This window comes from Motacilla alba, chromosome 3 (assembly GCF_015832195.1).
Source record: "Motacilla alba alba isolate MOTALB_02 chromosome 3, Motacilla_alba_V1.0_pri, whole genome shotgun sequence".
NCBI lineage: Eukaryota > Metazoa > Chordata > Aves > Passeriformes > Motacillidae > Motacilla > Motacilla alba.
The window spans coordinates 61,112,930-61,127,449 of NC_052018.1; the positions used below are offsets into that span (position 1 = coordinate 61,112,930).

General features: G+C 40.7%; 1 protein-coding gene across 3 annotated transcripts in view; it reads left to right on the forward strand.

Moving 5' to 3' along the window:
• Positions 1-2,183: 2,183 nt before the first annotated feature.
• The window catches only part of TULP4 (TUB like protein 4), a 153,229-nt gene continuing 140,892 nt past the window's right edge, over positions 2,184-14,520 (forward strand). Inside the window, exon 1 of one of the 3 annotated variants that reach the window (XM_038134124.1) lies at positions 2,184-2,254. The gene's annotated coding sequence lies outside the window, so the exon portion shown is untranslated. Of the gene's footprint in view, positions 2,255-2,312; positions 2,373-2,603; positions 2,981-14,520 lie in introns of those variants that run through there. The other 2 variants (XM_038134126.1, XM_038134127.1) reach the window with 2 other exon arrangements.

The window sequence follows — 14,520 nt, forward strand, 5'->3', positions numbered from 1 at the left end:
CAAAAAAGTACAGAGTAGTTTCACAAACCTGATGCAATACAGCAGTGGTATTTTCCCAAGTGTGATCTCCTGTTGCATTTATAGAGCGACAGTGTCCTGTAGGCAAGTTACAGGACCATGGTCTATTGCTATAAACAGTAGAGACTTCTATTTTCACTTTGGAAGATGAGGTCTTGTCTTATCTGTAAGGATACCCCTGGGTTCCACTCACTCAGATTACAGACTTCATCTGAGATTGCTGTAGCTTCCCTTCTGCATGTGGAGGAATGCTGTAGTCCATCTCCAGCATGGAAAAAGATCTTATTGATTGACATATGCAGATAAAAAAGATGAGGGATTGTTCCTCCCTTGCAAGGTTTAAACACCTGAAGTATCTGGTTCTAGTTCCTGGGACTCTTGTGCATCTGTGTAAATTCATTTCTGGAAGACAAATGTGTTATGCTGATAGAGTGAGACGGAAAAAACATCTTCCCATGTATTTTCCTTTGCTCCTCATCACACAACAGGGTGAAGAATGGGTGGGATTCCTGCAAGGAATCAGTCATGGTCATAGGGTGTAGATGCCAGAGAGCAGCTACCAAACAGATTTCCCTTGTGATTATGAGCCAGCCACAATTTCCAACACAGCTCAGAAGGGACTAGTGGGCAACACTGTTGCACAACAGTGATGTGCCTGGGGTGAAGAGGACAGGCTTACAAAGGCAATTAAAGCTGCAGTGGTGCTTTGCAAACCTCCCTCTGATTTTTTTTTTTTTCTTTCCTACCTAAATTTAATTCTTATGATGGCCAGTAAACTAGGAATTGAGCTAAGACACAGATAGCTGAAGTCGAACACAAGAATTGAGTGAACAGTGGTTTGAACTATTCTGGCTCCTCAAAAATTTCTACTGAAATATATGAAATATAAGCCTACCGGTGGTGGTGATAGCTGTGTTGTGAAGACATCCAGTGAGCAATTCAGGGAAGAACCTGGTCTTCACAGCTCACCAGTTGACAACAACTCTGTAGTGCACCCAGAAATGGAGCCTGACAGTTTTTTATTTTATTTGTTTGGCTATAGGATCTTTTAAGAGGTGTCCCAGGGTTTAGCTGTGTAGGGCAACTGAAAATCTTCAACAAAAAGCAATATTTTTTTCTAAATGAGAATTTTATTAACAGACAAAATGTATACCCAACTCTAACACATTATCTCAGGCTTCAGTCTTTCAGATTTTTGCACACGTAGCTGGTCCTCTGGCACAAAATTTATTCCCTTCTTGCTGTAGGTTGTAAGATAAAATCCTTACGGAACTTTGGGCAACGGTGTGAAAAAATATGTACTTTTTTAGTCTCTGAAATGGTCTGTAAGTTTTGATTACTAAAGCCAGCAGGGGATAGGGCCTTTTCACTTCCTGCTCCCCGTGTACTATCCGTTGTATGGCTTTTTTAGAGCTGATAATTGCAGTTCGCTCAGGTTTTCTTAAACTACTGAGCACTTCGCACCTTTTATGTTCAGGCATTTTGTCACTCCTTTCTGAAGGAAGTGAATGTGCATTGAATGTGATACCAGAACACATCATCAGAGTTTGCTTTTATCGAGGCTCCCCCAGGTCTTGTACTTGTTGGTATCAGGATTGTATCCTGAATTTCCAAGTTTGAAGGATGAAGGCATTCTCTCCGACAAGACAGCCCCGTGACCCATTACTGTAAGCATTATTTTCTGGGAGCAAAGGTTACGCTTGGCATGGAACACTGGTCAGCACAGTTAATTTTCGCTCGCTGCGGCGTTTGGTGTGAGTCAAAAACGCAGGAATACATGTAGCGCTTGTTATTCTTGAGGGGGGGAGTGTGAAGTACACGATGGGGCTCGGTGCCCCAGATATTGGCACCAACTTACTTTCCTTCTTTCTCAGCCCTGAGGGCAGGAGGGGCAAGCCCGCTCCCAGCGCTTTGCTGTCACATCACGCCCGCTATTGTGGTTTCATCGGGCGGTGAGGGGCTGGCGGCTGTTTCCCCCGTCAGGCGAGCTGTTCCCACGCCGCGCTGCGGTGTGTCCCCGCCGTGGCCGTGGCCCGGCCGGGTCCCGCGGGCCGGGCTGGCGGGCCAGCCGCGCTCCCCGGCGGGGCCCATCCCGGCGGGGCCCATCCCGGCGCATCCCGGCGCGGCCGGTCTGGCGGCGGGGGCGGAGCCGGGCCGGGGCAGGGCGGCGGTCACGTGGCGGGGTCACGTGGCGGGGGAGCCGGGCCCAGCCGCCGCCGCCGCCGCTCCGGGAGCGGTGAGAGACGGAGCCGGGAGGGCGGGCAGGGAAGGAGGGAGGGGAACAGGGAGCGGGAGGGAGGGAGCCCGCGGGCGCGAGTGGCCGCCGCCCGCTCCGCCGCCGCTGCCGCGCCGAGGTGAGTGCGGGAGGTGGGGCGGGATGGGCCGGGCGCTGTGCGGGGCCGCGGGCGGCTCCGGGGCTGTTTTCCTTTTGTTCCGGTGGGCGCCGGCCGCCGGCAGGGCGGTCCCGCTCCCTGCGGGCGCGGGGTCCCGGTGCGCCGCCGGGACGTGCGCGTCCGCCGCGAGCCGCGTCCTTCCCGCGGCGGGTCCCCCGCGCCCGGCGGGCACCGGCCGGGATGAGCCTCGGGAAGGCGGGCGGGAGGCTGCCCGGAGCCCCCGTCCTGCCCCTGTACCTGCGGCTCCGGCCCGTGGGGCAGGCCCGGAGGTCCGGGAGCGGCCGGGGGGTCCGGGAGCCCCGGGCGGCGGCGGGGAGGGAAGCGCTGGCTCCGGCATCACCTGTGACTCTCCGTGCAGCGCCCGTAGCGCTGCCATTTGTAAATATTTTTGTCTTTTTCTTTTATTTTTTCCCCCTTCCCGCTGCGTCCCCCCCGTGCCCCCGCCCTAGCGGGGCTGGGGGTGGCGGGGGCGCACGGCTCGGAGTCGTGCCCCGCGATGTGCAGAGACCCGCCTCAGGAGCGCAACTCCTTCGCATTCTTTGTGTTGTGTCTTCTCGCCGTGCCTTTCAGTAAGCGTCTGTGTGCGAACGTGTTCCAGCGCCTTGGCTTCCTAAAGGTTTCCGAAAAAGTGCAGGAATCGTTTACCAGTTCAGTGCTTAAATTTGACCGAGACGTTAGAACAGGCGATTAAAACCAGCTGTATGGGGTGAGATCAAAGGTCTGTCTTGTTTGGATTGCCGTTTCTGCAAGTGGCACATAGCAGATGCTTAGGAAACACCATAACAACAGGGTGAGCGTGCTGTGATTCTTTGGGAAACCGGCCAGGCCTCCAGCAATTTGAGGTTAAGTGATTGCCTGAGTCAAATGTGATGTTTTTGTATTTAAGAGTCCTTTTTTGCCCGTGTCTTAGATATACATGTTTTTCAAACAAGAACTAAACAAAAGCCTCTTAATAGAAAATGTTAATCTTTAAAAAAATATAATTACGCTCATATTATTGTCATAGGTAGTTTCATTTTGCCAGGATTGAATTTGCCTGTCCAAGGCTTACTGATTCATGAGCAACATCCTGTGTTTTGAATAGGTAAGGGTATTTGCAATGGATATTTTCTATACCTATGAAAACTGTAAATAAAAAAAAATTGTTTCTTAATGTTTATTTTTACAAATAATTCGCAAAATTTCAGTCTTAAAGTATCTGTTAATAAAATTAAGTATAGTAAGAGCTGTGTCAAAATAGCAAGTATTTTACCATAATACAATATTGACAGCTTTGGAGACGATCATATGAATCACCAACATTTAACTGTTTATACTTAAGCTTCAAGACTTAAATTGTTCTCTCATTGTGTCAAGATTTCTGGTAAAATTATTTGGAGGATACCATCACAGATTTTTCCACAATAGCAAAATCATGGTGATCCCCCGGGGATGCTAGCTATCAGCTTGATCCTGTAATTCCTAATTCAAGAAATAGCTTCATGCCAGCAGTTCCTAACCTGATTGCTCTTATAAGGAACATTTGCACGAGTGGGCCTCATTTTTCACAGGCAGTGGGAATGTCAGGCAAAGTAGAGCTATTTCGAAAAACTGCATATTCCCCCACGCCCCCAATGGAATTTTGTAAGAAGGTCATTAGCAGTTTCTTGGGGGATGAAAGGAGGTAGTGGGTTGATAGTATATATAGATAGCTATTTATAAGATTAAAAATAGCTTAGAAAACTGACAACTGTAACTGTTACGAATGATTTTTGTAGAAAGACAATTTATTTTTTATACATTGCATCACTGCTTCTGACAACATGCTGGATTTCTCACCTAGTCAACAGATGTTTATTGTAAAACACTTAACACATTCATTATTCTATGAAAACCCTACTTATGTTGAACTATACTGAGCCCGTGGTGGACAGTTTAAAATATTCATTGTATTTCCTTCAATAAGGCAATGAATAGATTTAAATGGTTCTATTGTGAACTTGCACCAAGAAAGCTGGTGTAGTGCAGCTGATTCATTTTTATCACAAAAAATTCATTGATTCAGCTGAACTTTCAAATAAAATCAGTTTTGTTTATAGCTAGCCTTTAGAAAAAGTACTTGTTTTATGTCATTATTAAGCATACTTACAATACACAGCTTTTAGCATTGCTTTTCATTAGTAGGTCTCAAAGCACCTTGCAAAAGAATTCAGTGTAATTATTCTCTTCTTATCTTAGGGTAATTATTATCATGTTGTCTAGTGCTCATAAAGAGATCATTGTCTGCTGTGATTGCTATAAGAAGCTCTATAAGAAGGTTTAATAATAAAATCAAACTTTTTGATTTAATTCTTTTTCATACAATAAAACCCCAACAAACTCACCTTTCTGTTTCTGTTGTTCATTTAATGAGGACTGAGGTAATTTCATACCATACCTTCCATGCCAGTGTTGGGAGCTAAGCCTATGCTTTATGGAGGACAGACTTCTCTTCCCAATGTCAGAAGAAACCTTGGTGAAGGCTTAACTAAATTCATTGATGAGTTAGGAAATGCTTCAGGACAGTTCCTGTTAAGGTGATCCAGGTACTAATGGTGCAGGTCTCTAGTTCAGTTACCAGGGAGCTTGACTGCTCAGAGAATTTGTCCATATGTCTCTTAATATCGATCAGGATAAAAAAAGTGTGTGACTGAGCAAGTTACATGACCAGCATCCTCTTATCTTATGTGTTTTGCTTCATCTCTGCTGTGGTAAAGCTGGTAGAAATGGTACAGAATCTTTCATTTTTTTTAGAGTCACTATCAGTGTCTCATTTTTGTAATGCATCTGGTGGCAGAACAACTTCTCTTGCTAGGAATGTGAAGTACACATCTTTTTGTTGTTTTCCAACTGTCTCTATCAGTTGGGATGTGCAGTTGATAATTACTAATGACATTATTTGTGCATTTTCATAGTGACTTAGGACTTGAGGTCTTATGATGGGTTGACAGTTGACAAAATAAAACAAAAGTTGTTTTTTTTAAAATTCAAGATAGTATATTAGGTCATTGTCATTTAGGGATAAGGTACAAATTAGGAAATGTATGGTAAATTTGATAATGGGAAGATTATAACTTGAAAACTGTATAATGTAATATATGCTAAATAATATGGAAACTGTATTCCTAGACAGTATATTACTGTCAAGAAACAGAAGCTATAACTGTAGCTCTAAGAAGAAGATCTAGAAAAAGTTACAGGAGATCTGTAACTTAGATCTAAGTTGTAAACCTTTTATTAAGGCTTAGCTACTGTAATAATATGTTTCAGAAGTTGGGCAGGTGTAGTCAGTGATTTCAGTTGGCTCTCTGTAGAAGCAATGCCTTCTTGTTGGCAGACTTGCATCTAGATTTCACTTAGATTTGTGGGGTTTCAGATTATTTGGAAAAAGGTCCAAGAGGAAATGTTTTGAGAAGTCCAGTTTCAAGAAAGTGCCTGGAGCTGTGCTTATTGTTTTTGTGTGACTCTTGTTTTGATCCATTATTTCTCTATTGTGTAATTTTTAATTAATGCCTTTGTTTACATCATTTTACAGTATCCCAAATTTAGTATCTTTTAAATGGTTCACAATAATAATTTTCACTTTGTGCTCACTCCTGTGAAAGGCCTCAGTATTACTGTGCTTTGTGCCATATCCTTGAAAGCTGTAGTCTGTCAGATCTGGTCTGGAGGACCTCCCACTGGAAAGCTGGGCTGTGTAGTGTGGAGGTTCTTTGTTGCCTTCTGCATAGTTGGAGAGCTAACAGACCCAGCTGCTAGTCATACACTTTCCTGGTGCCCTGGGTTTGAATAATCTCTGACATCCTTGTCTAGTGCAAAATACTCTTTGCAAAACCTTCGCTTGAAGGCTGACTCTCCCATTAGAATAGAAAGATCTAGCATTTCTCAACACTCACATCAATCCATCCTATCAGTTCCTCCTCTGCTTTGTACGTGCCATGGAATAGATTTCCTCTCCTTTGAAAACACTCTTCTCATGACATATTTGTTGAAGCAAATATCTAGCAGCTGAACTGTTTTCTAAATAAAATCCTCATCTATCTCTTGTTTCACCAGTTTAAACAGTAAATTTCAAAGGTGGCCAAATCCATGCATATAGCTATTTAAAGAGAATTGGTACAAGTGCTTTACCAGGGGTCTCTGGCACCACTTAAGCAGACAAAAGACACAAAGGACACAAAAAGGAGCCATAAATGTTGGACACAATATGCAAGGAAAGAATCTGTCTGCATGTATAGCAAGAATATGATAGAAGAGCAGTGTTTTTGAAGATAACTAGCAAGTAAAGTTATTGGGAAAAGCAAAGGTTGACTGCCTGCTGTGATTGTGATGGATCACAGCCCACAGGAGACTCTTTAGTTGGAGAAAGACCATAACTAACAAAATTCTTAAATGAGGGAGAAAGCACTCTCACTTTTATTCTCTTTTGGATGCAGAATCTAATACAATGGGAACCTTGGATTTTTGAGCCTGCAAGCATTAGTAGCAATGTTATTGCTGTCTCTGCTTTATAAAGAACAGATCTCTCTATTCTGTTGGAATGGGATAGGATGACTTTTATGAAATCCTTTCAGTTGTAAATAACTAAAAAATGAAACGCAACCCTAGAGATCTACCTATCTAAAATCTGATTAAAATACACAGAAGGAAGATTGACTAAAACAAATCCTATCTTGAAGATCACAGAGGGTATGGATAATAGTTACTGTTGTATAAAAATAGAAAAAAATGTTACTCATAAAGCTATTTTAAGTGTTAAGCAAAACTTTTAAGGGAAAGTGAATTCAGCTAAGGGAGAAGGAGGAAGAGTTACATACTTGTGGTGTCTTCCCCAGCTCTCACGAGTCATGTAAGTATATTAAGAACTGTTACTATATAAATATCTTGGCTGCCATACAAGTGCCCTACATAGTGTTTGGAACTTGAACAGTGTAGGTGTTGAACCAGCTTTAGATATTGTACCTTCTTTTTTCCCAGGCACAAAAATATGGACCTATGAATGGCGTATCAGCTCAGACCAGAGGTGTTTCTGCATGGGTGTCTTGTTTTTAGCAATGAACCTGATAGCAGATGCCCAGGGCAGAGTATGATAGGGTGTGCAAATAGCTGAGTGTCTGAAGGGAAGTGTCACTGGGCTCTAGCACGGTGCAGTTTAGGAGTCTGTGGGCAGATGGTATTTAATAATTTGGGTTTTAATAGCGGTGGTGGATTTATGCCATCTTTTTTTTTTTTTGAGCCCTTGATAGCTTTAGCATCTGCAGCATCCTGTGGCACAAGAATGACAAAAGTTTAACATGTCCATTTTTAGTTCATCTGTTGCCAGCTTAAGAGTTAAAATCCTCCACACCTTTAATTTGCTTGATGTAAACCCTGTTTTTTTCAATTTGTAAAATTTGATAAGAAACTTCAGTGGATAAAGTTGAGTGCTTGATGTGGAGCACATGGAATGTCAGGCCTTGTATGAAAACTCCTGTTTGCTGTGAAATATAAAGAAAGGACTCTTCATAAAAGTTCTTTTCCCTTTGAGTAAAGTCCATTCATCTTAGCATGGAACCTGAGAAATGCTTGTAGAGAGTTTTGCTCTTAACATGTATCTTTTTGTAAAGACTGTGGGGTTCCTATCTACTGTATATGAATTCTATCTGTAGAAACATTGGGAGCATAAAAAGCTGGCCTGTGGAAAGTAATTGCCAAGTTTATAAGATTGAAGAAAGTTTTGATTGAGAGCTTTCTATAGTTGCATAGTAGAAGACTGGTATTATATCCATATTTGTCCCATTAGTCGTTCAAAAAAGAAAAGATATTCCTGAATAATTTGGAAACACAACAATATGTAAATGAAATAGCTCTCTCTTATGGTCAGTACAGGAACTTTCACTTAATTTGTAAAGAAATAATGATGTAAGTCAAATGGGTTTGATTTGCATTTCTCAGCTGGAATTGGGCTGGAGTCTGTTGAGGGCTTTTCAAGTTTGATGTGGACTTACTGCTGGTTTGGATTTCTTCTTCCTTCTCTTATCTGGTAGGGTTTGTTAGAAGATCTTTAATGATGTTTGATGCTTAAGGCGAAGGATCCTTTATGGCATATATATACATATATATATATATATATATATATGTATGTATGTATGTATTTATTTATGTTTTTTAATTTGTCATCCGAAAATGGGGCTGTAGCTTCCATTGTCCTGTAAGTGTTTATGAATTCAATTGGCTATAGCGATCAAAGTGTTTGAATTCTAGGAGAGAATTAAATAAATGCATTTGTATTTTATATTGACATGGGAAGTTATGCAGTGAAAATCTGCTAACTTGCATGAATGATCAAGGGATAAAATTAAACCAGCTCATGTTACAGGTATGCAGTTTGGAACCATTTGCTGTTTTTCCAAAGTGGAGATGAAGATATAAAATAGATTAAAAATAGATTAGACCAGTGGGGGAAGGGATATGGTTCTTCTGAAGATACCTATATCAATTCTTATGGTGAATTATAGCAGAGCATTATGAGCAAGAATAGTCTGTTTCTCTCAACAGCCAAAGCTTTGATGCAGCAATAGAGTTCCATTAAAAGGAAATACAAATCATAGGATTAAGTCTTCTTTCTCTGAGTTACAGACCTTTTAGAGGTGGAGTCCTTCCAGATTTTGCCAGCCCACTGAGGAGACGTTCTGTCTTCCTTTATATCAATAGAATAACCCTGTGGAACAAGTATTAAATCCAATACAAGTTATTTTCCAGTGTTGCAAAGAGAATTTTTGAATTTGAAAGTCTGTTCACTGAACCTGTAATAAGATTGAGGGAAGTATACTATATAAAAAAGTATAATTTGAGCTCAGTACTTGTGCTAGGAGTGTGCCTGTACACTATTAGTCTCTTCTTCCAGAGGCCTCAGGGGCTCATGCTGGGTGATTGCAGTGGCAGCATCTCCTGAAAAACACCTCAGCCTGCATGCTGCAGGTCTGGTTACAAAGGTGCTGGTATGCTCTTCTACAGAGGAGATGGACATGGAGAGAAGACATAAGTAAACCAGCAAAGATAAGGTGTGCAGTCACATGTCATCCACATATTATCATGAGACCTGTGTATTATATACTTTGCAGTAGCAAATTGCTGACTGTGTCTTTTAGGAAAACATATTCTGTCAAAAATACCCATATCCAATGGATGAATAACCAACATGTGGATGACAGAGAGATGGTGAAGGTGCAGAGAGGGGTGAAGTGAAGCAGTATGAGAATTTAATAACCATATTGGCTCTTATGGGTAGGATTCACGACGACTTTTTAAAGAAAGGATTTTAGAGTCTGGCTGCTGTAGCTTTTGCATGGTATCTTTTAAATTCTTTTAAGGAGTTATAGAGGACTTTCTTTGTTTCCTTAGTTGTTATGAATTAGAAGTCAGTAACAGAACCTCCCTCCCTCCCCACAAACTAGTACTTACTTTTATTAATAAAGGAATTGAAAATTGCTCTTTCTTCCAAGGATTTAAAAGAGAAACCACTGAAGAGAGAGTGATGTTGAAGAAGAAGATGTATAGAAAATTCTTACAATACAGTTTTATTTTCAGTCCTGTATTGGTCTGTTTTGCAGTTATTAATGCAGAGAGCAGGTGACCTGAATGGTGCTTGTTCTGAGCTAGAAGTGACTATTAATGCTGCAAGATCTCATGAAAGATAGTCTCCTATTTCCATGAGATGCCACACTAATGTCTTTTGTCTCTGTCATAGGAAGTTTATGTTCCAAAGGTTGGATAGTTGTCTTCCCCCTCTCCCTTTAGAGTTTGCTTTAAATATTTCTGGTGGCTTGGAGAGAAAATATTTGTGATTTGATTGTCTGATGCTGTGGTGCCAGCACAAGCTCTTGAAGTTTTAAAATAGTATTACTTGTTCAAGCTCCAGAAATACTACAAAAACTTTGTTGCCTGCTATGGATTTGAAATTATGTCCATCCTTATCATCCAAGGATGCATAGGGAAACCAAGAAATAGCCAGTATTTGTTTAATGAAAATTCTCCTAAAACAATCAAATGACCTTTGTATGGGAAATGATAATAAATTTTTTATAGTGCCTTCAGGAGGGGATTTGATACTAGTTGTCCATTTTTTTGTTAAGAAAGATGCAATGGGACAGTATTTGGATCATACTGATTTGCCTCCAGAGGTATTGTTACAGGTTTGACAAATTCCACACCGGGTGACTGGGTGTCCATAGTGATGTGCAACTGTCTGTTTTCACTTACATTTACTTTTGCTTTGTTTTGTTGGTGTGGAGACTTAGGATCTCATGGCTTTCTGAGCCTAACACTTGCTCAAGCTGTGAATAACTTTCCTGTCTTCTTGTGTCCTAAGAGGTTTGGGTTGTTGCCTTCTTCACTAGCGTGGAAGGACTGAATGGAAAATCCTTAAGTGCTGACATTGCTCAGTTCTGTTTCTGTTTTGGTTGTCCCTTAATGACATCTTTAAGTGCACCCCAACCACGTGTGGGGTGATAACACTTGATAAGAATAGGCTTGAGGTGATGTAGGTTTAATGGAGAAAGCACTGGAGAACCTGCTAAGGAGTCCAGGAGTTCTTTCAGTTTGTGCTATTAATTAGGCTGTGAGCTTGGGGCATGTATGGTGTATTGTTTATGTGTATTTTCATTTGTTTGTTTGTTACGGTTTTGATTTCAAATTATTTTTCAATGTTTAGGGCAGTTTCTTCCAGTCTTTCTGGTTCAAAGTTAGGACCATATTTCCTGGGTGTTGGTTATTGTTACTGTCTTTGCCTTCACTGAAATTCACAACTTTGTGATTTTGTGGAATGCCAGGCAAGAGATTGCATTTTGTTATTGCTTCCTGATTTCCTCTACATCTTTATAGGAAATGTGATCAGGAGAGAAATCTTGGTGTTTCTTTTGTTTAGTTTTAAGACACCTCATTCTGTTAGCTGATCTGGAAACCTACCTGGAAAATTACTTCAATTTAAAAATAAATAACAATTGCATGCAGGCATACTTGGCTGCACAGCAAGATCTATTTTTAAAGAAGGTTTCTGCCCTGTTTTTACTTCATTTTAGATTCAGAGTTTTACCATCATTTGAGACATCCTAAGGAATTTTGGCTTATTTTCCAGTCCTTCATAATAGATAAATGCATGCATCCTCTGGATCAGATTTCAGAATTGTTTTTGTAAGGGAAGCCATGCTTATCTTCAGGTAACCTCAGGTATTCCAGTAATTCCTAAGGGTGTGTTTGAGGTTCTGCCTCAGCTTGTTTGGTGTTTACTTGTGGGTCTTGTGGTTGGAAAGGTGAAGTAGGTTGTAGGAGGCTGCTGCCATGTGAGTGCAACAACTAAAAAAGCAATAGCAACCTCGTGCCAAATGGGTGTTCTGATGAAATGATGATTTAGGAAAAAACCAAAGCCATCCTATGTCAGTCTAAAGTAATGCCTAAATTTTGGTGGTTTTTTTTGCACTACTTGATGATTACAGCAGCAGACTAGGAGGCAGAACTCCTGAACTTCTCTCTCAATTCTACTATAAGCTTGTGTATTGCCTTGAGATGCTTAAATTGTCTTTTACTTGGCAGTATAGTGGGTATAATAGTATTTTACTACTTTTCTTAGAATAACTGACACTAGTAGAGCACTCCTAGGACACTGGATAAAGGGTTCAAAATATCAGGGTCCTGTTAAAAGAAATCACGGTGTAGTTGGAATAGAGCCAAATGTTCATTTAATTGAAGATTACTAGTCTAGGTACACCTTAAACTGAAAAAATTGCAGAAAGAGAGGGGCCTGAAATGGGACAGGTGAAACTATAAGTATGGTTATGCAACTCCTTATTTCCTGGTGTTCTTGTTGATTCATGAGACTGTGAGCTCTTGGCTTATCACTTAATGTCTGTAAACCATCAGAACAACACTGCTAAAGTTATAATACTTCAAAATATTATTAATATTGGTGAAAGTGCATGGCTGGATGAGGTACCCAGATAGGGTATGTATTTGAACATATCCACTGAAGTGCACTTGTATTGAAAAATTCCTCCACGTGTTTGTAGCAGACAGTGAATCACAGGGTCCACAATGTTGCTTTGAGCACTATGTGTTGGAAGTTTTGGGAGCTAGCAATGACAAGTCTTAATCACTCATTCATTGCTAAGGGTGTATTTGTGAAAAAAAGGTTAGTGCATTTTATTCACCCCTGTGTACTAGAAAACATATCTGTCGAGTATTCAGCTTTATTCATAGAGACGCTTTTTGGCTGCAGATATTTATGTAAGGTTGTGGGAGTTTTCATTTTCACAGTCCTTAAGCAATGTTTGTATTTACTCAAGCAGTACAAATAAAGCAGGGATGCTCTTTTGTTGGAAAGTCTTAGCCTACCTGTTTGGGATTGTTTCTGGAGAACAGACTGCTAATTCCAGTTGCAATTTTCTTTAATACTTAACTCAGCTATTATGCCTCAGATTTATTTTTGGACAGTGTAGTATACAATATGCAAAATATAATTTATCAATGTCAATGTTAAGATGAAAAGGAAACATTAGGGTTATGTAGTCTGAAGTTCCACACAGCACTGTCTTTGGATTATATGTGAAGATGAGGGCTTACATTAAAGTGGTGTTCTTTCCAGAGGAAGTAAGATGTAAATTCATGATACAGGTATGGGGCTTGCTCTCCCACAGTCCACTGTTAACAGGCCTGCTGTTTTCTTGTGTCTGGATATAGGCAGACACCTTGTGAAGAAGAAAATTGTACTCCAGGCAAACAGGCAAATGTAAAATTCCTCAGGTCACAGAGAGGAGTAGGAAAAGTCAAGAAGGTCTTTTTTGAGGTTTGTGGGTGTTTAGGTGCAAATGTTTGTTCAGAAATTTGTCTGAACAAATGAAACATGCCATGAAAAATGCAATGAACAAAATCACATTCTTCTCTGCTAATTGTTTTCTCTGATAATTTTCTTCTCTGATAATTTTCTTCTCTGATAACTTTCTTTGAATGTTTCTCAAGTCGTGATGCGAAGCTTCCTGTGTGTCTCACCTTGAGCTACTTGTTACCTCCCTTTGTTCACGTGTCTTGTTCATCTATCTTTTTTTCTTTCTGTTTTTTGAGGGACTTATTCTTTGCCTTTGCAGGTTTGCTTATATTCTTTCAGTAACTGAGTAAATCCAGGGATCGCTCAGGGATTTAAATTCATCAGAAAATGATAGCACTGTCATTTTTCTTCCTTTTTCCCCTCTGCATTTTTGAGTTGTTCTTTCAGGACAGGCTCCTGTGGCTATCTGGATGATAGTGTGCACAGATCCTCAAAGTGAGACTGTTAAGGTTTTTGCTCTCTAGACTGTGATGTTTGTTAGGTGGCCTGTACCATAGTACTCAGGTCTTCTCTTTCAAGCTTTTCTTGCCGAATATTTCAAAGCTGTCTGTTTTAAAGTAGAATAAGTGATAACAGGGAGGGAGAAGTTGGGGGAAATTCTGGATTCCATACCGAATGATACTCAAAGAAGTGCACAGCTTGTTTGACAGCGTTAGGTTCTCTAGTGCACCTTGCAGCACACTTGCTGTGAACTGAGAGCCAGAGACCTTTTGTTCACTCTTTTAGAAAATTTCAGGTCCAGAACTCTGGCCAAAACAGTATTTAGACAAAAAATGGTGCATAGGCGCTGCTCTGAAAGCCATAGTCTCCCTTCTAATGTTGAGGGTTTTGGACCATACTCTCTACTATTTTAAGGATCAAAGGCTTAATTAATGAGATATTTCAAATTGTGAATTATTTGCTCTAGCACTCGTTCACATGCAGTACCTTCTGCAGAATTTTTCTGGTATTTAGTAATAAAGTGGACAGGTTTTCCTCAAGTAGGTTTGTTCAGTCTGTGTTTAATTTTTTTGTTTTGTCCCCCTCTAGATTCAAAGCCTTTACTGATTATAAACAAGACATTCTCTCATGCTGGTGATAAGCCTAAATCTGCCTTGGGACAATTGCCTCTTTCTTAGCATGATGTCAGTGGAAAGCCTGAAAGTACTGCCACACAGCAGTTTGCTTTCTCAGCTAGAAAAGCATTGTTGATTGTCAGTGCTTGTTAGGTCCTTTGTATCAAAGAAATTGGTT